The 24970-nt window shown below is 35.9% G+C and overlaps 1 pseudogene; it reads right to left on the bottom strand.

The window, feature by feature from the left end:
- Window positions 1-24130, bottom strand: part of LOC109110024 — a 77887-nt pseudogene extending 53757 nt beyond the window's left edge.
- Between the last annotated feature and the right edge of the window lie 840 nt (window positions 24131-24970).

The following is a 24970-nucleotide window of genomic DNA, read 5'->3' as shown; positions in this document are numbered from 1 at the left end:
CCACTGCCGTTCTCACTGCATATTTGTGGCGCTAGGGGAGAAACCAAAGAGGCTGTGCCAGCAGACTCTGTAGAGCACTGAGCGTTCAGAAGTGTACCCAATAAAAACACTTCTGGTTTGAAAATGCACAGACTGTGTGCTGGCCTTCAATGCATGCAGCGGGAACAAAAGCTGTAATGCAAAAGCAACTGCTTTGGGATAAAACTGATGGCACGATGAGAAGATGTTAATCAGTTAGTGGGACACTTTGAATCTAATTTCTGTGCCTGACGTTGTTATGTTCCTACAGGACCATTTGTGTTTCCAAGATCTGCATCTTAAAACTGCGCAAAGCTCCCAAATCTCTGGTTTGTGCTGATTGTAAAGATGGTGATTTTTAGTTGCAGTACAGCGCTATGAAGTCACTTGGCCAACGGCCCATTTCCATCATTCTCTCCAGGCTGAGAGCCAAAGGAAACCGTTAGGATTTGAGCAGCGGCTCCCAGACAGTAACCAAACTGAGACGCCCCTTGACTCCACATGCATGCGCAAACACACGCACATACTCATGCACAAACTCCATTTACAGTCAAAACATTGTATCTGAGCTTTCCCAGAGGCATTTCTCCAATCCAACTGCCATCCAGTCTTCAGGAATCATTAGGAACGGAAGGCACTCAAAGCCATCTAGAGAAATGCACTGAATGAAAAATGTAGTACGATCAGTCAGTGGCACTTGCAAAATATTTTACTTCTAAAATACACTACAGTTCAAAAGTTTGAGGTCAGAATTATTTTTTTGAATAAATGAATACTTGTATACATTAAACTGATTAATAGTGACATAAAATACTTTAAAAAAAACATTCTACTTCAAATAAATGCTGTTTTTTTATTTCCAAACGTATCACATTTTCCAAAAAAATATTAAGCACCACAACGGTTTTCAACTTTTATAATAATAATTGTTTCTTGCACAGCAAATCAGCATATTAGAATAATTCCTGAAGGATCATGTGACACTGAAGACTGGAGTAATGATGCTGAAAATTCAGCTTTACGCCACAGAAATAAATTACATTTTAAAATATATTAAAATCTAAAATCTAAATTGTCACAATATTACTGTATATTTTTTCAATTAAACACAGCCTTGGAGAGCGCAAGAGACTTCTTTAAAAACATTAAAGAAATTTTATCAACCCCACACTTTTGAATTGTAGTGTATGAAGTTTTAGTGAAAAGTCATAATAAAAAAAAAAAATTGTGGAGTGGTAGTTAATCTGTCAGGAATTAATCTGACTGTAAAAGTGGACAAAAAGGTTGAAAAATAAACTTCTATGGAATGATGTGCAATGTTGAATCATTTACAATAAACCTATGAATTCTGTTTATATTGACTTCAAATGCACTGATTCAACTGTACTGAATCAAATGACTCAGTGACTCTATGACCACAAGCATTCAAATTCAAAAGAGGAAAATGAGTCATGAATTGTCATGTGAGAGAACATCTGAGATACACAAAAGCTTAATGGCAATAACACTGAACACATAGTTCAATAGTTATTGAGAGCTTAAGGATTTGAGGTTTGGAAGAAATGACATCTGTGCTAATGACTGTTAAGACCGATCAAGCCACACGTCTTCTTCACTCTATGATCAAACTGGCAGATCAGCGCTTCAGGGTGTTTGTCTGTTGAACCACATTAAACAGCTGAGAACAAGCTGCACCTTGTGTGCTCACAAATAAACACACACAGTTTTAAGTTTGGCATGATGTGTGAATGTCAGATGTCTCCAACAAAACAACTATGAATCAACAAATAAGATATGACAGCGTTTGGATGCTCCGATAGAACAGCTGACTGCAAACGCCACAGACACGGCCATCATGTTTTGCATGAACAGATGCTTTCTATTACTTACTACACCTTAGCTGGGAAAAACTTGGATCAACACTGCAAGATGTCAATAATATTTGCATATATAGGAAAGATCATAAATGAGATATCAGTTGTGATCTGTTCTGAAACTCTTGATGTCTAGAAGAAATAACTGAGATATTATAAATGTCTCAAACTGTGTGACTGATGGAAAAGTCTACAATAGAACGTCAGAAATTTCAACATGAAACATTTGTCACCACAGACTTCCATCAATGTATCTGACAAGCGATGCTGTCCACATTCATTTTATAACACAAACTTCAAACCTAAACAAAAAGTTCAGACTTAAGTGAAGCATAACTGAGTTTTATAAAAATGTTTTATAGAAATGTTTTTGCTATTTTATGATATTAAAAAGTCATTTTACATACATATACACATTTTTGAATAACAAATATTTTTTGCTATTTTATGCCACAAAAAACATCTTTCTATACTTTCTATACTATATATATAACCTAATTTAAATCCTAGAGTTTATACTAAAAGTCACAATGCAACAGCACTGAATGTCAACATTTCAGATCTTCTTACCTTGATTAAAACTACATCCAGAGTTCTCTCTCCTTTGGCACACAAACTATACCTCCGCTTGTATCGCTCGTACATCTTTACAACACACGTAAGAAGAAATTGTGACAATGAACAAAGCTTATTTCCCACATGAGGTCCTGACAGGCACAATCTCCACGGCTCAAGCGTTTGGAAAAATGAGACGCTCCTAATCTTTCACATCTGTGTGAAAGGCCGGCCCCTTTCCCTCGCTCATCCCCCACTCCACTCTCTCTCTCTCTCTCTCTCTCTCTCTCTCATATGCAAACAATCTCTTTTCCTCTTTCTTTGCTCTATCCCACCCTGCTGGCTCTTTCTCACACATCTGCTATGAAGTACCAACATTTTGATCAGATATTATATTCAGAATTTTTACACAAGCAAATCACATTATTTAGGTGAAAATGAATGAAAAAAAAATGCTGCTCCTACTAACATGAAAAATTGTCTTCAGAAATGTCCATGCATAAAAAAAAAAAAGTATTTCTCTTATCAAAATGTTTCTAAACAATGCTTTCCCTGAGATTATTTAAATTAAAATCATGTTATAATTAACAATAAAACTAAAACTAAAAGCATTAAAGAAATATTTGTTAATTGAAATAACAAACATTAACAGAAATAATAAATAAATAAATAAATAAATAAATAAATAAATATTTTTTTTTAATTATTTAGTTACTTGCAATGGCAACATTTCTAATTTTCATTTAGTTTAAGCTGAAGTACTTAATTTGCCAAAACTAAAACTAAAAAAAAAAAAAAAAAAAAAAAAAAAAAAAAAACACAAAACAACAAAATTACTAATATTTAAATAAAAATTACAATGAAAACAGAAAATATATATTAAAAAAAACTAATTAAAAAAAATATTATTTATAGCTTTTGTTTCTATGTGCTCTTAGTGTTTTGTAACATATACCTAAACTAACAAAAGCCAGTTCCTTGATGACATCATCCTCCAGGAAGGGACATCATTTGGAACGGAAAACAACAACACTATTATCTAACTTGTATTAGAAATGGATTTGAGGAATTCTGTGGTATTAGTTAATTTCAGTCAAAAATATCCCCCCAAAATATCTACATTAACAAGTTGACAAGTTAACTGTCACAAAGCAATGGCTTACTTTAGCTATTTTCCCCCCCCGTTAAATGTCTTGGCATTGTGCAAACAATCAAGCTATATTTAAAGCATCTTATCTTGACCAGACCATATTTCTAAGAGTCTGATAGCCTTTTATAGAAATACCTCCTTATTAGCATTTTTACAAAGTTCAAAAAGCACTGCAGAACAAGAATGCCCCAGTCATTTGCTTTTTTTTCCCCTGCGTCTCAGTTCTCCTTCCTTCTCTGAGATCAGTCCCTGCAGGAAAGCCTGTCCGGTGGGATACACAGATAACAGCCCAGATGCCTTTCTGATGGACACCACCATTGAACCATCGTCAAAGCTTTTCAGTGTTTAGCGCACCATGTATACACACAATCACAAACACACCCTCTACCCAGAGGAAACGAGGCAGAGCAACTCCTACTAGTGATTTCTTCCATCTGCTCATGATCTCCAGAGGTGAAATAAGCAGAAACCGAGGCTCTGTGTGTTGCCAGGATAGGGCTGGTTAGAATTTGCAGGAAAAGGCCTGCAGCACTTGTGGTTCACATAAAAGGGTAAGCCCAGCCCCCAGTGCCCTAAACGGTTGTAAAGAAGCCTGTGGATGAACAGCTGGCCCAGAGGTCATGACATTAAACTGTCAACGTCCGACAGGAGAATGGCTGATCTACCCAAACTACAGCTCAAAACACACAGTGCTGTGAAAAATCATTATGTAACCTGTTACACTGTGCCCTACAACATAAATCAACTGCATTTTGTCAATTGCTTGTTTGAAAACTTACACTATATCTTTATCAGCTAGCTCTCTCTTCCAGTCCTGAACTCTCACAAAAAAAAAAAAAAAAAAATCCACATTGCTTCTAGACTTCACGTCCCTTATCTAGTGTTTCTGTGAACACAGACACAAAAGCAAATGTTTTACCTTGAATAACAGAAGCACATTGTGAGTACAGCACTTTATAGTAAACCATCAAAACTGAAACCGAAAATCATGTCATCTTGCAGAAAACATATGGCCGCATTCACAGTACCATTCAAAAGATTAGGGTTGGCAAGATTTTTAATGATTTGTTTTTTTAAATGGCTGCATTTATTTGATAAAAAAATACAGTAAAATTAGTAATATTGTGATATATTATTACTATTTAAAATAGCAATCTTCCATTTTAATATATTTTAAAATTGTATTTATTCCAGTGATGCAAAGCTGCATTTTCAGCAGCATTACTCCAGTCTTTAGTGTCACATGATCCTTCAGAAATCATTCTGATATACAGATCTGCTGCTCAAGAAACATTTCTTATTATTATCAGTGTTGAAAACAGTTGTGCTGCTCAATATTTTGTGGAAATACTTAATTTTGTGACTTTTTTTTTTTACATTTATTTACAACAGAAATCTTTTGTAACATGATAAATGTCCTTAATGCATCCTCAATGAATAACAGCATTAATTCCTTAAAAAAATAAAATAAAATAAAATAAAACTTTTGAATGGTAGTGTATTTCTCTTCTTTATTCTAGCGCTGGCTCCACATGTACAAAGATATATTACATGCTGGATATTCAGATGTTTATAATAATTCTCAGATCTTTTCATAACTAGCAGGTGAAAGGGAGGACCACATCTGTTATTGGTTATACATGGGCCCGCACCATGGGGACCCGACCGAAATGCTGCTGAGTAACAGGACGTTACATTATGTTCTCAGTGAAATATCGCCCCCATTTGGAACTTGGTGCTCAAAATTATTTACTTCAAAACAACTGTAAATATTGCCCCCTCACTGAATGTTCAGGATCTTGCTGACAGGGATCATAACAAAAAACACGAGCCTATTTTGGTTAAAAATCACACTTGTCTTTTTAGGCGATTATATCAATTTGATAACTTTTTAAAAATATATTGCACAATAATGATCTGAAACACAGTGAAACTTCACAGTCAAAATCATCCATCAGCATAAAACAAAGAAGTGACAGAAACAATAATAAACGACTGACAGCCCTAGTATTTTTGCAACATAAATATCATGGGATTTCATTCATGTCACAACATACACCCACAGCATATTTCGTAAGTGAAGTGCAGTAAATTAAATATACATTGTCTAAAAACACTATATTTTTAGTACTAACCTTTGGTGCATCTTTTTTGTCTGTGATATCAAGCCACATTGTCTTCTGGGAGTCCGTCTGATCCTCCAAACATGCATCTGACTCTGTGAGAGAACATACAATAACTTTAATCAGTCAGATATAAACAATCAAAAAGATCAAACAGTACACATTTGTTCATGAAAATAAATTCACTCAAGAATGATATATCGGAGTCATTATTTATTAAATGATAAATGAAATAAAAACATCAACCAAACAGGCATGTTTCTGGAAATGGTAAGTCTGGCTATTGTATTTCAGTTACGTAACTTCGCAAAGATAACAATATGCTTTAAAAACATGGGTGTACCAAAAAAGTTCAGGAAATGGATGCTGACCTCATCTTGTAACTTCACATCCCTGGACATCCCATAATGACATCACCTGTTGCTAAGCTACTTTTTGTTATGTACATAAATCATGATGAATACACCCTGTTCACTCAGGCATGTGCGTGTCGTAGAAGCACAGGCTACTTTCAATTATTCAGTTGGATCTGAAAGGTATAATTACTTAATTTTGGTTTATTATGGAAGGCGGGTGTTCTTGCAATCACAGTGTAATATTTGATCAGTGATGAAATTAAACATGAATCTTGGCAATGGATTTTTTAGTTTCTCTAGCAAAATGTCATTTTTTGAACCAAGAAAACTGTTGGAGCAACAATAAATACGTCATCAAATGTATATAATACTATATTTTTAGGAACATAAGTCATGGTTTTAATATCATCTGAAATGTACTGCAATTCACATCAAGCATGCAAAACATGCGCAAAAATGCACTTATTTTAGATTTGTGTCAGATAAGAGGTACGTGAGCCCAAGTTTATTTGTTTATCACTTTATCCAATTTTGTATATCTTTAGCATTATAATAAATGTTTATAAGGAATACCACTGTAATTTATGATGGTCTATGTACTTTTCTATGTACTGGAGTGGCTGGAGTTATAATACATATCTATAGCATTTACAATGTTCCTAAACATTTCATTTATTTCATATTATTGCTGAATAAAATTATAAAATGTGATATGTACATGTTTTTCTCTTATAATCAGGTGCAGCTTTTTTTTCACAAAATATTTTACACTTTTTATTGTTCAACTTACTCTTCAGTAGGTCTTCTTCACCCATTGGTTGAACAGCTTCCTGCACGGTGGCTTCTGTCTCTTGAGACACAGGATCTAAGCTTGCTTGGGCTTGCTCAGGAGATACAGAAGAAACTATAATGTCATCCTCAGCAAGAGCATTTGGGACGTGTAAGGCACCATCTAGATGGGCAGTGTGGAGCGAAACACCCAACACATCTTCTGCTTTGACTGCCAGGCTTTCCTCCGAGATTCCAAACTCATGTGACGTAGCTAATATGTCTGAGGTATCCACCAAGACACATTGATCTCCCGATTCATCTGTGTTTACAATAACTACACCCACAACCTCTTCTGAAAGTTCTACTGCTGCTGTGCCCTGCATGACCTCACTTTTTGAGGTCATATCCTGTCTGGGATCCTGAGAGGAGTCATCTGGGAGATTCACTTTCTCCGCATCTGCGGGAATCGCTGACTCAAGAACTTCCTCCTCTGATGCCTGAGCTTCCCAAAGGGGTTGGTGTTTCTGGTTCCCTTGAACGTTCTTCATCCTCTCAAAACTAGAACCTAAAAGAACCTCTAGATCTTCTAAGGTGTCCTCACTAGTTGCTGTGGAAGATCCAGGTTCTGGACCAAACTGAGCTTGTAAGACACTGGAAGAATTTAGTTTCTGTTCGTCAAACTCACTTTCTTCAATTGAAGGAATTGACTTTTCTACGGGCAACAGTTCTCGATTTACTTCATGCAGGTGTAAAATGCTCTCATCTTCATCAACCGTAGTCCTTGAGGTTGTATCACTAAGTTCTTCCTTCGGTTGGTCGCCATCTGTTTCAAAGTATGGCATTTCTAGACTCTCCTGAAACTCCTCATCAGTGTCTTCTTGATCACAGGTTCCTGAAGAATCAAGATCTCGCGTACCTTCCACATTACACGTGATCTTCTCACAAACGCCTCCCTCTAGCTGGGTTCCTGTGTCATCGGTTTTATCACAAATGTCTTCACAAGCATGCACCAAATTTTGTCGCGAGCAATCAAGAGGTGTATCTCCATCAGGATTTAGATCCAGTGGTTTATTGCTTTCTTCTCGAACCTCCTCTGGATCTATGAGATCTCCGCACTCATCCTCTTCTTCATCATCAGTCTCTGCACCCTGAGAACAAGATTCAACATCCGAGCTTTCCGGCGTGTCCAAAGACTGAGTAATTCCCATATCTCCTGCCTCAACGATGGGGCTACGTTCAGATAGCTCCTTCTCCTCCACAAACTTGTGTCCTTTTTCCTGATTTTCCTCCTTGGGTCTCTCAGCACAAACCGGTGTTTCACAGATTAAGTCGTCCGCTTTATCAGCTTCCTCTTTCTGTTGTCCACAGGAAGAGCTTCTGTGGACTATGCTCTCAGAACCGCTCTGCAAACCATCACTACTATCTCCAATGTCACCGGTACTAACTAGACCACTAGTTGAATGATTTTCTTGCTCTCTGCAATCAGTCTCACTGTTTTCACAAGCACACACCCGCTGATCTGCGCTATTGCCATTGTGTAGGAGAGCCAGGTCAGTTTCACAGCTGAGCGAGGGATCTCCGTCACCCTCCCTGATTTGCGAGGGATCCAGACGGTCATTACGTTCTCCTTTGTTTTCCTCTGTGCTAAAAGGAGTGAACCCTCGTTCTCTCGTCTCAAGGGAGTCGAGCGGTGCCTCTTCACAACCACAATCTCTGGTCTCCAGGCCGTCATCACATTCTTGGGCAATGTGCGGAGAGTCTGAGCTCTGCCGAAAGGCAACTCCTCCCTGACCATGAACACAGAACAACAGCTTAGAGTTTTCCCCCCTTCAAGCAATTCTCTAACTCTACAGTTATGCCACTGCAATGAATAGCAAATCTGCAGCTGTTATAGTGGAGGTTGAAATCTGAGGGATATTTCTTGGCAAACAAGTTCCCTTCTGTTGACTGCATAATAGTATGTATTCATTTAGCAGACATTTCTAAAATCCAAAGCGACTTATGAAGAGAAGAAGACAACACAGTGATTCATCCTAAAGAGGCAGCAACATGAGATGAGAAGTACAATGTCTCAAGCTGTTTAAGAAATTTATATTTATATATTTATATATATATATATATATATATATATATATATATATATATATATATATATATATATATATATATATATACATACACACACACATATACACACACTTACGTAGTATATGTATGTGTGTGTATAAATAAAGCAAAATATTTTAGTATGATAAATATATAAAATATTCATATTATTATGATATATTACATACACTACCATTCAAAAGTACAATATTTTAAAGAAGTTAATACTTTTATTCAGCAAGGCCACACCAAACTGATCAAAAGCTATAGTAAAGACGCTTATAATGTTACAAGAGTATGAATTTCTGTATTCATCAAAGATTAATGACAAAAATGCATTATGGTGTTCCCTAAAATATGAAGCAGAAAATATTATGCTATTTAATATTTGTAAGCATGATGATAAGAATAGTTTCTTAAGAATAAGAAATGTTTCATAAGAGCACTATTAGGATATTGGAATGATTTCTAAAGGATCATGTGACACTAAAAACTGGCTGCTGAATAAATTGGAAAATAAAAACATTATTTCTCATCAGAATTGCAGCCTATTTTGCACACTGAAAATTGGCATGTCATCACCATTTTTTTTTTTTATAGGTTACATATATAATAATAAAACCAATAAAACCACTGAATTCTATTTTTATTTATTTAATTATTTTGTCTATTTGAAGACAAAAAAATCACTTTAAAGGAAATGAAATTACAGATTCAATCACATGGTTTCCCTTACAGTGCGTCGTTGTCAATATATGATTATTATCATTATTCTTCATGTTTACACATGCTGTCCTCATCATGCTGAATAACTCAACTCTGGAGAAGTTTGTCACACTCAAAAAAAAAAAGCACAAGTAAACCGAAAAAGAAAAAAAAAGGATGTTTTCTCCACATTTAGACAAACACACCTGACTCACCTTTCCTTGACAATGGCTAAGGATCAGTCTGTACAGTTCCAGGATGTCGGCTTGTAGGTTGGGTGGTGCGCCGCCCGGCTCAGTGCCCACAGACAGGGTGTAGGTGTTCAGAGAGGGGTGGTGCTGCACCATACGACTGCCCGAGGAGGAGAGCTGTCTGAGCATCTCAACATCAATGTCTGTATCCAAACCCTCCCTAGATCAAAACAAACCATCCGACGAACAGGATATGCTCAAAGTCCAGCTTTAAACAAAATAACACCCTGCTGTCATCAAGACACTCAATGTACTGTAATTAAAGATCTTATGGATGTAGTGCTTTGTTTTATATGTTCAAGAGGCAGTGGAGAATGGTCCAAATGTACGAATGGAATTATTATGCAGCTCGATGTATATTTTCTACTCTTTTGCCAACTCGAGAGTGTTAATAATCAGAGATAATGGTTAAAATCTGGGCCTAGAGCATTGACTAATACTGGGTGGAGCGATTTTTGTCACAGGAAAGCAACCGTCTCTGCCTTCTGAAGCAGCACGCACCAGATGAAAGAATAATACACAATTAGATCGCTTTAATGTCTGAGCAATGAGATTAAATAGAGAGCTAATAGAGACTTCCTGCTTCTCAGATGTTTCTTGTGTGGAAAACACGCACTAATAATGTTTCTCAATTAGATTTTAAGATGATTTTAGATGTCTCGAACAATACAATGGTGGCCAAAATTATTAGAACACTAGTATTTTGACAGTTAAGTCAGTTATTTCTATCTTTTGGTGCTGTGTGTCAGTAGGAAATATCATCTTACATTTCCAAACATTTATTTAGCCATTAATTGTTATAATCCAATGAGATTTTTGTTTGCACAACAGCCAGTGATACCTGATCTGATCATCATCAGTCTGTCTGGAATGACATGAAGAAACAGAAAAAACTGAGACAGACTCAATCCAGAAGAACTGTGGCAATGTCTCCAAGACGCTTCAAGAGACCTGTGTTGATGTGAATAAGAGTCTGTGTATGTAAGTGCATCACTCACCGGCTGAAGAGCTCCAGCAGAGCCGTATGTCCTCGGCTCTGGGCGATGACTACCGGTGTGGAGCCCTGTTTATTACACAGGCTGAGGGCCTCTCGGGCCCCTGGCTGCTTGAGGAGAAACCTGGCCACTTTGAGGAGCCCGCAGCGGGCTGCGAAGTGAAGGAGGGTCTCTTGAGGTTCCAGTCCTAAAAGAGAGAAATTAAAGTGTTCAAAGAGGCAACTGGAGCGATGTAAACTAGGCCTAAATCATTGTCTGTCCGCCCTGACTGATAATTCAGAAATGTACAAGTACTTTTGTATTTTAATATATTTTAGACAGCTGTGCTGCTTAATACTTTTGTGGAAACTGTTCATCTTTTTTTTTTTCAAGATTTCAGGATGATCAACAGAATGTTCAAAACAACATTTATTTGAAATAGAAATCTTTTGTAACATTAGAAATGACTTTACTGTCATTATTGCTGCAGATACAAGCTCTGGAATATCATCCAGTACATTCTCTTCTAAACTAATGATACCCAAAAAAAAGAAATCACAGGCCAAGAATAACTTGAGATAGTTACACAAAAATATGATTAGCTCTCCAAAATCTAGCAGTTCATATTTTTACATTACAATACAAAAGATATTAAATTAAATGTGGCTGTACATTTTTTTTATTCATTTTGGAGTGAATGTTAGAAATAAATAAATCAAGCATGATCCTGATGACCTACACTAATGCTATAACGCCCCCTAAAGGATCAACCACAGCATAACTACCGTTGAGAAAATCCTCCAGTTTGATAATATATAAAGTCCTATTGAACAATGCAAAGAGATATGAAACATCTCACCACTGTGTCAAACAGACAGCTTAATAAAGTAGATGTACTTAACTTCTGAAATCAAATGAACCACATTAAAGAACAACTACCTGGGATTGCACAACAGATGATTACTTGAACCTACAACCCTATTTGAACCCACAACCTTTTGATTTCCAGCCCAGATCTAAGCGCTAGCCTCCACCAAGCTACACTCACGTGTGCGATTCCCCAGCAGGCTCCAGCCAGGGGGTAGCGTGATATGTTTGAGGGCCAGGGACAGACTCTGGTCCAGCTTTTCGCACTCCTGCAGAGGGATCTGATGTTCGTCCAGTAGCAGAGCCTCCTCCAGCAGACTTGTCTGCCCCACCACGCTCACCAAGAACTGGGCCATGTCGAAGGCCAGGTCCTGCACGAAGTGTAGGTGCTCGGTAGCCAGAGTATGAATGTTACCGTCCGGTCCCGCTGAGCACAGGGTGACCAGCACCGACTCACAGCAGTTATGAGCTGCACAGACAGGAAAAGATCATGACAGCAGTCAAACACATTCAATACAGTAAACAATGCTGATGACAAATAAAGGGAAATGTCAAAAGGAAATGGAAGGTTGGGTTGAGAGATTGCCGTTGCCAGATATTTAAGCCAGTTAGCTGAGCTGTGCTTTGCAATAAAATAAAATACAAATAAATAAAATATTCACTTAAAAATAAAAAAAAAAATACACCAATTAATAATTTAATTTAAATAAAATATTGAATTAAGTTACAAATAAAACAACCTAAATAAAAAAATGGTAATTAAATAATTATGAAATAAAATTAAATAATTAGGCTATTGCAGTAAAATAAAATCATGAGGTTATTGTAGAACCACTGTCAGGTAAAAAAAAAATTACGCTGACTTCAGTGCAAAACTTAAATATAAACAAAAAACTAGTTTCACAAGTGCTAAAACCCGGTCTCTCCCTATAATCTCCCTCCATCAGCGGATCATCCCCTTCACTGACTGCTGAGGCATTACACCTGACGCTGAATATAATAACTGAAACACAAGACTAAGCATTGCTGCGCTCCACGTCATTCATTCATGCTGACTAAACATCTCCATAGAGAGCGGGTTCACTTCAGTGACCAAACAGCCCTAAATAAACACTCATATCACTCAAACAATAAAAAAAGAAAAGACTTATGCATATAGATATGCTAGGGGTGCACGATAAATATCGGCCGTGAGTATATACACAGAGCCGTCGTTAACTGACAAGCTGCGCAAATCCAAGTTCATTATCAGTGTGGATTTGCGCAGCTTGTCAGTTAACAAGGGCTCTGTGTAGTAACAGCCGCTCTATGTGAAATCACGCACCTGATGGAATTTACCTCTGATTAGAGAACCGGAACTCAGCCGATAATTATCGTGCACCCCTAAGATATGCCTAAAAATATGCCACAGAAATAGCAGATTAATTTCTCCACTGAACTCTCTCTATGGGACTGAGCTACACCATGTTAATTCTGACTCAATCCACCTGAGTCCTTAATAGGATCACCAAGCAAACAGGTTTTGTTGACAGGAACAAGGGCTGCCACCTCTGTTTGGCCCAAGACAAACACTGTCCGCAGTGAGGACTTTCATGAGGGTTAATTCATATAACATGATCTTTGATAGGAAGGAGCCCATAGCTTAAAACACAGATTATGTATATGTACATGAGCTAAATGAGTAAACTGTACAGAGTGCTCATTTTTCTGTCACAAGTCATTTCTTAAAAAGAGGACAGAGGACAGCATGTTCACCCAATTCATCTTCCCCCAACTGAGTAAACAAAAAAAGTGAAAAAGTCCCTAAATACACAGTCAGAAGAACATGGACAGTTAAACATTGGCACAAGAACTCACAGTGAACTATCACATTCCTCAACTTTAATATTTGGCAATAAGTTAATGTGAAATTTAATTTCTTAGTCCATCTGAAATGTGGTTTGTGTCATTTTTCAATGCTAAAACACTTTATCTTGTCCCTGTTCATGCAGAGAAAACTATAAGTAATTTATAGCTTAATTATTAATATTGACCCACCAGCCATACAGTAAGCAGAGATGCACAATATATCATATCAAATATGGACCGATGTCTGCTTTTTTTAACAGTATCAGCTGATATTGGATATTTAAAATATTTTATTTTAAGATTAAGCTCATTAATTTATCACTAAATTAAAATGATAGGACTTTTAAAGTTAAAACCTTTTTAAAGCACTTCAATATTAAAGCATGAACCTCTTATAGAGCAATTTCACTTTAAAAATGCATGCTGGCGTGAGTTGTGCACATGCAAGTATTCAGTCAAGTTTTATATATATATATATATATATATAATATCTAATATCTATATATATATATATATATATATATATATACACATGTGCTTAATATTTAAAAAAAAAAACTTGTATAGATTTAGGCCTATAATAGCACCATTTATCTATAATAGCAAACTTTATTCTAAGCATTCCCATTCTTTTTTTGTCACCAAACCCTTTTGCCTTAAAATATGTTAAGCATGTCCTGAGATTTTAAGTTCAATAATTCAACAACACATTTGCATTTATGAATTAAATATGATATCTTTTTTTACCCCTGCAGTTCCCTCATGAGGTTGAGAGGTCATGGTTGGGATGCAGTTGGCTATAACGTCACAGATCTAAGGGTCCTGTAATGCACTCACCTGGACACACGGCCTGAAGGGTGGCATGGTTGAGCTTCAGTGTGCTGGTAAGATGTCTCTGAGCAGAGCCAGTGAACAACAGGAAGAACTGCACCTCCCCCTGTTCTCCTTCACCGAGCGCCTCATCACAGAGCTGAACTGTTAGCACACACTTGCCCTGACACACAAAACAGAGAATTGTGAAACACAAAATTGTTTATGAATAAGAATTGAATATATTATTGGGCAAAAACACAAACAAAATGCCAAACTGATCCAAGCTTCCCACTGTTCCAAACCCTTTTTACTGAATGACATGTTCATTCTTCACTTTCGGCAAACTTGACCATTAATTTATGGTTTAAAAAAATAAATAAAATAAAATTGAATAATTTCTACATGATTTATTAGACAGAGGCACTTGATGAATGTGAAAGGTTTGCAAAAAGTATACTTTCCTTGCTTTTAAATGGAACCTTTCATATATTTTTAACCCAAGAACTCAAACGCAATGAAAAATAACTGAAGTTGTGGTTACAACAGGATATCACACTCGTGTTGGTCTGCACAGATTAGCACAGATAGCAGTGAGAATTTAACAGCACACACCCTGATGTTCTACATGAGCTCCCCTCCTCCTGTCACACTTTCACAAATTAAAAACCATCTATATTCAAACAACAGCCTTTATGAATTTATACTGTGACTTACAGTTATTACAAATAAAGGTTCTAATTAGAATCAAAATGTATTTCCTATTTAAATAGGACAGCTGTGCAGGAAAATATCAAATGGGATGATGAAAAAAAAACAAATCACAAAAAAGGATACTTCTATTTATTAAATTGACCAAAGAAAAAGGTATTTATAAAGTGACAAAAGGTTTCCATTTCAAATAAATGCTGTTCTTTTTACATTTTTATTTATCAATGAATCCTGAAAATGTATCAGTTTCCAAAAAACATTAAGCAGCTCAGTGATTTTCAACCCTGATAATAATATAATAAATGTTTCTTGCGCAGCAAACCATCATATTAGAATGATCAAGACTGGAATTATGATGCTGAAAATTCAGCTTTGCATCACAGGAATAAATTCCATCTTAAAATATATTTAAATTGAAAACAGTTAATAATAATATTTCATAATATTACAATTTTTACTGTATTTTTGATCACATAAATACAGCCCTGGTGAGAATAAGAGGTTTCTTTTAAAAATATCATTAAATCTAAGTATAAAACACTTAAAAAGCGCTATTGGGATTTAATGGTGACTTTGAAGAAATACTGTAAAAAGCACCACTGTAACAGTTTTTCATGGTTAGAGAACGCAGAAATGAATGTGCCGATCTTAAGAGTTTTTTTTAAACTTTTAAGAACATCAATCTTCAATCAACTCAAGAAACCCATAAAGTAGAATTGATAAGTAGAGTGTTCTTTGCTGAACTTGAAGTGCTAGAAACAACCATTAAAAACCTTTGGTTCATGACAAAGTCCTTTGCGTTACAGCAACAGAAAGGATATTTGAGTTTCGGTGGAGGCTGTCCTATATGGTATGATTGACAATCAGATAAAATGTAAGAAATCCGAGCTGCATACTGACTCCTAAAATTATCTCAGGAGAAGAACGATGTCTATGGGAATAAAGACACAATAACGGGTGTCACACATACATCTGTGCTCAAAACCATCCTCTATCACTATCACCATTGTATCCATTCATCTCAGTCCTTTGGATAATCTAATATCATTTCAGCAGTTAATTACAGACATTAACACAAAGATAAGTGTCTTTGAACCCTCATCGGATTTCACAGCAGTGGAGGGAAAATCCCTTCTCTTTGTTGACTGTACGCCGTACGTCAGATGGGTTTCTTGTGATAGTAACACAATACCGGTCATACATCCTTCCCGCTGCTCGACTCACTTTCTGTTCTTGTAAGGTGCTGACAGCCATATTCCCCTTCGGGATCTAGATTAGCCATATTCCCTAGGAAGCATTTGATCAGGGGTCACAGTTATCCTGAACGAGAATTTTATTTATGTTTCAAGATTGACTGAAAGGACAGCAGACTTTGAGCAGACTGGCGAAGCCAAAAAGTTTTTATCTGGGTTCTGCTTATATTATTCTAGAAAATGTACGTGTTAAAATTCTTTCTTATATTTCAGCTTTATGTGGAGAGACAACTATAAGTGAGAAATCTGTTAATTGATCGGTTTGCTCTATTTGTTTGAGCATCTTGATTTCTTACATTTTATCAGTCAGTCGTACCTTGGTATGGGAGGGCCAGAGATTTCATCAAAAATATCTTAATTTGTGTTCCGGAGATGAACATAGGTTTTACGGGTTTGGAACAACATGAGGGTGAGTAATTATATGACAGAAGTTTCATTCTTGGGTAAACTAACCCTTTAAACACACACAATTCTGTCTAGTTGCATCTCCATCAATAAAAGATTTGACTGAGCAAATAAAGAGAAATGCAAAATAAGCATAGAGGATACTTACATATAATGGGGCTTGACAAGGACTAAGTTTCATGACTCTGGACACTGAAAAAAAAAAAAAAAAAACAGTGTCAATGCAAATCGGATCAACCAGAATACTGATGCTGCTTTCAGCCCAATTATAAAAGGTTTATAACGCGATAAGTTTGAGCATGAAAATAGCCTCAGTAACTGTGGAACCAATTCAAATTAGCAGCTCTACTGACAATATAACTGCTGTTTGATAAACAGCACTTCAGGCCTAAAAGATATTCATGAGTGTTACTCACATGTTCAGTCTCAGGGACTGCAAGACACGCGAAAGTACACTGCTAACTCACAGGCCTGCAGTTAGCAGAAAAGTAATGCATTTAAATGTTTAAGTTCATGTGAGAATCTCACAAAACATGACAAAATGATGTCCTGGTCATATTTTACTCCAAAAATCTAAAGAAAGAGACAGGACATTATATTTGGAACATTTTGAATTACAAAAACATCCTGATGCATTACGTTAATCATAAGATTGTATGGAAGTGTGCTTAATTTACACAAAAATAATGTCACAATAAATGAAAAGAAATCTTGGTCCTAAAAGTATAGGCTTAATTTTCTTCATGCAGAATATCTTTTAGTTTTTGGACATTTTTAAGCAGCTTCATAGACTAAGCAAATTCTTTAATTATCAAACAGTCTTACATGCAATCCATCGGCCATTCATTCTTTCATTGGTTAAAACAGTGATGCTATATTTAAGGTGAAACGATAAAGAGACTATCCTAATCCTATTCTACTGCACTCAGTTTCCTCTACCTTCTCTCTTCACACAATCTTCACATTTTACCTTTAATATCTGATTTTGCAAAGCCAATTACTTTGTTTTCAGCATACTTCTCTTGTTTTCGAAGAGAAAACATATCACCACTTTACTTGAGAGGTGTAATTGTGTAAGATAAGTTTTGTTTTCAGAAAATACACCTTTACAAAATTTTCTTGCGCAATTATTTATTTTTTTGTAAGCATAAATCTAACAAATTTTTTAAGGTTTATCCTAAAAACAAGGGGGAAAAATAATTTGCCAATGCATAAGAAATTTCATTTAAGAACACATTTCTTAGTTTTGCTTCGTAACTAAATGCATAAAGTAGATATTTTCCTTAAAAACAAGACAATGGGTGTCATAAACCATACATATTTACTAAAATATTAACTGGAACATTTAACCAATCATTTTCTATAGCTGCTTTGAAACAATATGCATTGTTAAAAGCACTATAGAAATGAACTTGAATTGAATGTAAATGTATTTGCACAAATATGCATGCAAAATCTGGGTGAGTATTTTTCACACACAATTTATGATTTATCAATTACTTGTGTATTAGAATACATTCATACATACAGATACAAATCCAGAAAAAAAATAATCATAAATTGTGGAACACAAAAATTTTGGGAGGGATTTGTGGATAGTTCATCTTAAAATATATTTTAGCATACAGTATATCTAGTGTTTATGTGTGCACTGTGCATGGCCAAATATACCATTCTTATCCATACAGAATGAACCTGAATGCACTAATGACCAGTGAAACTGCCTTTAAGTTATCTAACATTACAATTCAATTCACCTGCTGTAAGATGATATATACATAAGCTTATACCGTAAATACTTGGCTATGCATGAGCTCATCTACATCAAAGGAGAAACATGGCTTCCCACCTTGAGGTGTGGCTTTTCTGGGTTCCTTTTATAATTTTCTACTGCACAAAGAGCAATGCCATGCAGCAACAATTTAAAAGGGGAAGTTGTTTCATCACACACATGCACTGAACACTTTGCTGATGTGACAAGGGCAAAGATCAAAGTTAGATTGCCTCCCAGCTGAAATGGTTAAGGAAACCTCTTTCTCTGACACCTGCATATAATGAACAATACTGACTTCATAAGGACGGAAGGAAATAAGCAGACATGGAGACAAACTGAGTTTGACTCTACAGCATGGTCATTATATGAACTAAGGCAAAGCTGTTATTGATCAATTATTAATTATTTTCAACATTGATAATAATAAGAAATGTTTCTTTAGTAGCAAATCAGCATATTAGAATGATTTCTGAAGGATCATGTGACACTAAAGACTGGAGTAATGATGCTGAAAATTCAGTTTTGCATCACAGGAATAAATTACATTTTCAAATCAGAAGGCAATCTAAATTTTGCCTCTATTATTTTGTAAAGTGCCCTTGGGTTCTTGAAAGGTGCCATAAAAATAAAACATGATTATTATTTTTATTATTATTAAATAAATGAAAATAGAAAATAATTATTTTCATTATTTCAAAACTTACTGCAAAAGGATAGGAGTTCTAAGTTTGAGCACTAGAGAATTACTGAAAAACCTACCAGCATGTTTGTCCCTCAAGCAAGGCACTCTATCGCATGAGGATCCATGAGGACCCTGCAATTAAAGGGTTAGTTCACCCAAAAACGAAAATTAGGCTGCATTTTACTCCTATGTATATGACTTTCTACTTTCAGATGAATCCAGTCGGAGTTATATCAAAAATTGTCTTAAATCTTTCAAGCTGTTTCATGGCACTCAGCGGCTGTTGCAGTGCTTCAGTCCAAAAGAAGTTAAATAAAAAGCACCCTTCCATAAAAAAAAAAAGTGTCTCACACGAAACTTAATAATCAACAAAGGCCTCCTGTAGTGAATCGATGTGTTTTTGTAAGAAAAATATCCATATTCAAAACGTAATAATCACTTTAATCTAGCTTGCACTCACTGTTGTAAACTAAGCAGCTCCGGGAGGATGACGTATGAGGTCAGCGTTGCACATGCACTGGTAAATCTCGTGAAAACCAACGTTTGTTTACAGGATCAAAAGAAGCAAAGTTTCCTTACTTTGGCAAAGGAAAATCAATCTCCTCTTGGCTTATATCGAAATCCTCTGACATTTTTCTTTACAAACCCTAGTTTTGTACTTCTAATTAGTACAAAACTAAAAAACACATCGATTCACTACAGGAGGCCTTTGTTCAGTCCCCGGAGCCGTATGAGACACTTTTTTTTATTGAAGGGTGCTTTTTATTTCACTTCTTTTGGACTGAAGGAATGCAACACCCGCTGAGTGCAATGAAACAGCTTGAAAGATCAAAGACAATTTTTAATATAACTCTGACTGGATTCGTCTGAAAGAAGAAAGTCATATACACCTAGGATGCCTCGGGGGTGAGTAAAACGCAGCCTATTTTTCATTATTGGGTGAACTAATCCTTTAATGTCTTTTTTCGAATTACATGCATCTGCAAAATGACAAATTATAATAATTCGATCTGACCTAATAATCAGGGCAGCTTATCTGTATTAGGAGATAATTATTATGTGTCAAGGCCCAAGAGGATTATGAGGGCTTTGGGTTTGGGTAAACCTCAGTGATCAGCATAGCGCAATTTCCTATGGACTTTTGAGTGGCAAAATACAGCACAGTCAATGTTTTAAACAGGTAATAGCATGTGCTAGCCTTGATAGAGTATAAATAATCAGCGCTGTAGTGCCCCAGGTTAGAAGATTTAATAAGATGAGGTCTACAATATTGCTGGAGTAGCAGCTGCTATTGTTTTGGTTTTTAATCTTTTTTGCCCCCAAGTGATATAACTCTATATTAAAATGTATTTCCATATCAAATACGCCTGTCTTTTTTAAACAAAGCAGAGTAATTATGCACACACTAGGAGTAATTTCATACAAAAGACCACAATATACATGTTTATGAGTCTAAATCAAATTCTAGATAGTAAGATAGTTAGTTGTTTATGAATGATTATAAACCCTAGTGGTTTCTGATATGATATATGATATGACAGTTGTTCTCAGGGAGTTGGCGGCAACCCAAAAATGAGCCTCGGATTTGATCTGACAACAGGAAAAACAATGCAAAATTCATATAATGGAACAGACCAATAAAAAGATTATGCTATAACACTATGTGCTACTATAACATGTTACGCACATTGCAGGTTTAATAAAGGGGGGGGGGGGGTTGGACTAATCAAACAAGGAAGTATTTTGTATTTTGTAAGTAGGTAATTAAACTATTTATTGTTGAGGGTGCTGTGTTATTAAAGGAATAGTATATCCATAAAATTTAAATTTGCTGAAAATATACTCACTCTCAGATGATCCAAGATGTAAATGAATTTGTTTTTCATCAGCAAATTTTGAAAAATTTAGCATTGCATCACTTGCTCACCAATGGATCCTCTGTAGTGAATGGGTGCAGTCAGAATGAGAGTCCAAACAGCTGATAAAAACATCACAATAATCTACAAGACTCCAGTCCATCTACTGAGATCTTGTGAAGTGAAAAGCTGTGTGTTTGTAAGAAACAAATCCTTTATAAAGGTGTTTTAAGCATCCATAACAACACCAAGTGGAAAAAGTCCACCCCTTGTTGTCCTCTCATCCACAGCTGTATTTGTTTCAAACTGTTTTGGACTGTTGATTTGCTTGTAGATGATGCATATTTCGGTCCTGATTCTAAAAAGTCTACTTTTACACTGGAGAATGCAATATTATAGATAGACTTGTGGATGGATGCAATGGTTTAAAGTTAAAAACATCAAAATGATGAAATTGTTTCTTACAAGCATGCAGCTTTTTGTTTCACAAGACATCATGTGGATTACTGTGATGTTTTTATCAGCTGTTTAAATTCTCATTTTGACGGCACCCATTCACTGCAGTGGATCCACTGATAAGCAAGTGATGTAATGCTAAATTTCTCCAAATCTGTTCCAGTAAAGAAAAACTATTTTAAATTGGCCATAGCGCCCACTGTTAGTATGAATAGCCAAATAAACAGGTTTATAATATTGGTAGGGCAGTATTTTTGTGGGTTTCAGGCATTATTCAGAATTGCTAAGGAAGCACTGAAACATACACATACACAACATACATATGACCAAGCTCAATGCGGACACTTGCCAGTTGTGTGAGCAAAAACTTGATCGTGCTATATTAAAAATTGCACAGCATCAGGTAAATACCTCTTTTTTGTTGTGGTGTGACAGTGTTCAAGCACATGGAACAGCAACACTCAATAGTGACATCTGATACTGGTGTTCCTCACAGACACCTGATCATGGCAATACTGAACCTACTTCGTTTTTACATGTAAGAAAAGACTTGGCAAGATCAGCCTGTATAAACAGATTTGGTTTAAATACATATAGCTAATCTGGAAAGTACTAAGAAGCAATAACAAACAGAAATTGTAGTCCATTGACATGAGTATCAAGATTTGTTATGAATATCATAAGTGCAATATAATATCAACAATAAACCTGGGTATTAAATGTCATTTGAGAAATAAAGCTTATTTTATTACGCTGACCTGAAAAGACCACACCTTCTGATCAATGCGTGTTTTGAAGTGGTTCCTGATCTACTGCAGTTCAAAAGCTGTGGTGAATTCGTAACTGTTTGTATGTAGTTCTCCAGAGAGCCCCATTAGTACTGCTTGAGTGAGTGACTGTATGTGTGTGTGGGTTTGTTTTTGGGGGGAGGGTCAAAGCTGAAAAGGTGTGGAAGTGGAGCTTGATGTTTAACTACTTGGTTTGTTTGAATTTCCATGGCAACAATGATTGACACTTCAAAGCATGAGAGGCACTGTTCTATCCAAGACCATGAGATAAACGTTACAGCTGGAAAACCGCAGCATATTTATCAACATACCCATTGAAAACCATCTGTTTAATCAAAATCTCTACCTGCCAAGACAAGCAGCACTTTTATTGCTCAAACACTACTACTCAAACGCTTTGGGTCAGCAAGATTTTTTTTTATGAAAATGTATACTTTTATTCAGCAAGGACATTTATGTTATATTTACATAGCAAAAAAAAAAAAAATTCTTTCCATTTTCTATTTATCAAAGGATCCTAAAAAATTATAACAGTTTATTATAATTACTAGTATGTTAAAATGGTTTACAAAGGATCATGTGACACAGCAACGCTACAGTATCTCATAACCAATCCGTACATATCTTACGAAGATTCATTTGAATTCATATGACCGCACTCGTACGATTTTATACGATTTGTCTAGACCCCAGTGAGGGGAAGGTTAAGGGGCGGGGTTAGGTGTAGGTCAATCGTACAAATTCATAAGAATTGTGCAAATCGTAAAATACCTACAATTTAGCAAAAATTGTATGAAGTCAGGTTGTATCAATTTGTATGAATTAGCCAACTCATAAAATATGTACAAAATGCCATAAAATCGGGGTGGACACTTAAGACTGGAGTAATGGTGCTGAAAATTTTGCTTTGCATCACAGGAATAAATGACAGAAAACAGCTATTTTAAATTGTAATATTATCTAGGTAATTTTTCTGTATTTTTTATCAAATAAATCCAGCCTTCACCTTTAAAAATAAAGGTTCCAAAAGGGAGTTTTTGCAGAGATGCCATAAAAAAAACTATGTCTGTATAAACTTTATTGTCAGGCGAAGTTTGAAATTTGTCTTGCATCACAGCATGTTCTTTCACAATTTCTACCACACAGATCGCCAGATTTTACAATCTCACATTACAGAATAAAAGATTTTGCAACAGACAATAAAGAGAGAAAGAAAAACATGATTTCTGGAATTTTGATGCATTATTCAATTCTAGGCCCGCCTGAAGCACAAAAGCGTGTTTTAGTCTCATTTGATTAAATCTTGGGACTTGGCGCTTATTAGATGGTAAAAGTACAAATTCATTATTCAGCACATGATTCGAGTCAGAAACAACTCTATCAGCCAGCCTTATAAGATAACTCATATACCTTTAAGAGGCTGCCCTCAATCATTGAGCAAATTTGTATTTGTTTTTAACCTAAAAAACAAACTGTTAGTTTAAAATCATGATCACAGACATGAAGAACAGTATTTTCCGCACCCAAACGAACCTTTCATCAAATAGTTCCTAAAATAACAATGTTCTTTCTTAGTGTGAAGAACATTTTAACAATCTAAAGACCCCTTTTCCGCTATAAAGAACGTTTTTGTGCAAAGGAATGTTTCCACAAATATTTTAAAGATTCTTCACGGAACCATAGAAGCCAATAAATATACTAAAAGGGGTCATGTGACGTTGCTACCATTATAGTCCTCCCTGTTGCTGTATTCTCAAAACTCTGGAATAACCTACCTAACATTGTTCGGGAGGCAGACATACTCTGTCAGTTTAGCCTGGAATTGAACTGCTGGTTTCATCTGGCCTGGTTTCTCCCAAGGTTTTTTCTCCATTCTGTCACCAATGGTGTTTTGGTTCGTTGCTGCTGTTGCCTCTGTCTTGCTTTGTTGGGGACACTTAATATCCAGCGATATCGTCAACATGATTGCACATATACTATTTAAACTGAAATGAGCTGGATGATGTCATCACTGAATTCAATGATGAACTGCCTTTAACTGAAAATTGAGTGTTTACTATTGTCATTTTGCAACACTGTTTTCCTATTCAGTACTGTAAAATGCTTTGATTCAATCTGTATTGTTAAAAGCACTATATAAATAAAGGTGAATTGACTTGCTAAAAAAGCACATTATTTTGTGTATTTGGTGTAATGAAAATGGTGTTTATGCAGTTTAAGGTTCAAAAAACACATTATTTTATATTGCGGTACATTATTGTTTCTCCTCTATGCCCCGCCTTCTTAAATGCATCAATTTTTACAAAGCTCATCGTTCTGAAAAGACAGGTGTGCTCTGATTGGCCGGCTAACCAGTGCGTTGTGATTGGCCGAATACTTCAAGCGTGTGACAGAAATGTTATGCCCCTTACCATACTGTGATTCCATCTCCCAGTGCAATGAGACAAAAACAATAAAAACCATTACAAGCGAGGCATTTGTTGCAGCCAGTGAGGACATAATTACTGATTATAATGACTTATACTGTCTTTTTACGCGTTGCATATCACCCCGCATAAACATAAAACCATGTCTGCATTTGCGACAAACAACAAGCGCTGCTCTACACTGCTCAAAACTCGCGTTTGAATCATCAGT

Source organism: Cyprinus carpio, chromosome B7 (assembly GCF_018340385.1).
Source record: "Cyprinus carpio isolate SPL01 chromosome B7, ASM1834038v1, whole genome shotgun sequence".
Classification (NCBI taxonomy): Eukaryota; Metazoa; Chordata; class Actinopteri; order Cypriniformes; family Cyprinidae; genus Cyprinus; species Cyprinus carpio.
This window is presented reverse-complemented; position numbering and strand designations above follow the sequence as displayed.